The sequence below is a fragment of the Pundamilia nyererei genome, unplaced genomic scaffold (assembly GCF_000239375.1).
Source record: "Pundamilia nyererei isolate P.nyererei 1_Seehausen unplaced genomic scaffold, PunNye1.0 scaffold00183, whole genome shotgun sequence".
NCBI classification, from domain to species: domain Eukaryota; kingdom Metazoa; phylum Chordata; class Actinopteri; order Cichliformes; family Cichlidae; genus Pundamilia; species Pundamilia nyererei.
In genome coordinates, this window is record NW_005187584.1 from 1,056,098 (window position 1) to 1,058,384 (window position 2,287).

Consider the following 2,287-nt stretch of genomic DNA (forward strand, 5'->3'; position numbering starts at 1 on the left):
GTGAAGTGTCTTGCCCAAGGACACAACGACCAGGACAGAGAGCCCAGGGATCGAACCGGCAACCTTCCGGTTACAAAATGAGAAAATAAAATGAAAATAAAACATAAATAATACAATTTCTTTATTCTATATTACATTTTACTTTAAATATTAAACTCTATCTTTTCAATAACCACACACTTTAGTTTTAAAAAATTATTTTCATATATTTGCCCAAATACACTATTCATAAAATAATTCACACTTATGCAAAGGTGCTGTATTCAATTCTTGTGAGTTAAGAAAAACTTTTATGACTATTTAATTAAAAATGATAAGAGGGCTGAACAGGACAACATGGCTAAGTGGCTATAATAAATGTATTTTTAGATTATCACATGTAGGTTATTGTACCTACTCTGTGTTCAGTCCACTTAAATGATCTTTATTAAACTGTTATGCTATATTTGTTTCAGTTCCTGCTGCTCTCTTGGCCAGATATCTCTTGAAAAACACATTTTGAGTCTAATGACACAGGCTCCCAGGCCTAATGTTTGAGAGCCCAGGTTCACTGTATTCTGCATAGGACCCGAGCTAAGACGGACGTGGCTCAGTTCTCAGCACAGAAAGGAATTTGCAGGAATACCAGAGGGGCCAAAACCAGCTGCTGGTAGAGCAATTGTTCAGACTTCAAGCCAATAGCAGACGTCACCATCAAGTGTGGGATCTACCAAGGTGCAGCTATACCAAGTGATAGCAACATCAGGAAGAAGGAACACCAGAAGCTGGAGAAGACTTAGAGAAGAGCTTGAAAACCCAACTCACAACAGACTGACATTAAACACAGTGTTGTGTACGTTCTGTTCTGCTTGCTACTTCCTGGTAGGAGGGACAACAAAACTCATTTATTTTTATTTTCCTTTATTCATTGCTTTAGCTTACTTGGCAGGCACCTCATTCTTATTAGCACAGAGATTTTCCAGATTAAGGAAAATCAACAGGATTGTAATAAAAATTCACACGAGAAAAAAAAGCACAAAATACACGTTTTCCTCACTTAAATGACAAAATGAAAAATGCACAGACTTCGTTTGAGTAAGGTAAAGCAGATGTATCGTCCCCGTTCCACAGGCCCATTTTGAACTTGTTCGAACTTGTGACCATCCTTTCTTTTACCATTTTATCGCTGTCTCTAACAAAGATTTTAAACACAAACCCTAAGTCTTTATGGGGGAATATGCTTAGCATAGCTCTATTGTGCATTTGTTTTAATTGTTTTTTTGTTTTATTTGTCAGAGTGTGGCGGTTTGTGGGGGGATTTTCCCACAGTGTGATAGAAAGTGTGCTGAGTTTACTATGAAACCACTGCTCCAAATATACAGATGTGAAACTGTGAGTTAAAATTGACCTTTTTAAAAAACAAAACCAAATCTGCCATCCACAGCTTAAATAACTCCAGCATCCTAAAACAGTCCAGTGCCAACCTGCTTCTGTCAACAACAAAAAGCCAAATTTGTGGCTCATTATCTGAAAATTTGAACTTGGTAATTCAAACTTTTCTGTTATTTTCTCAGTTTTGAGTTTTTTTTCTCAGATGTTTGAGTAAGTAAGTCAAAAAACTGAGATGATAAAATTAGATTTTAAGATAAGAGTTCTTCACACAGTCCAGCCGTTTCCTGGATTCTTTTATTCTTAGCAGGAACATTGCTTTTCCACCACCAGATGTTGCTCTCTCAACACCAAACAGTCATGTTCACCTTCTGAAACATCTGTTGTGACACCAGCTGGTGTCACCTTCATAATCTATGGTGACAAATAAAGGCCATGAGTCATTACACGCACCGTTCTGCTCCTTCAGGCTCTTTGCACCATCAAGCTGTTTCTACGTTTATCTCGTAGATGTCAAAGGTGACATCAAAGACCCAACAATTAGAAGGATGGCAGGTCTCAGTCAGTTTGTAGAGTCTAACAATGATTCAAGTATGTGATCTGAACTAGCTGGTGGAGTGCTACAGGTTACAGGCAAGTGTTAACCAATATGTAAGCTAATCTAAATTTGCAGTACGGTGTGAAGTTTTCGTGTTCAAGTCACTTCAATTTAATTTACACAGCGCCAAATCACAACAGCAGTCGCCTCAAGGCGCTTTATCTTGTGCAGATTTACACTAATGTGCAAAAGTCTTGAGCCACCCAATGTCTTTATATTTTGCTAATCTTTTTACAGTGCTCTTCAGCTTTCTGGAGAAGTTTTCTTTAGACAGTCTTTGGACCTGACTATCTTCACAGAAATGTTTGCCGTGAGTAACTG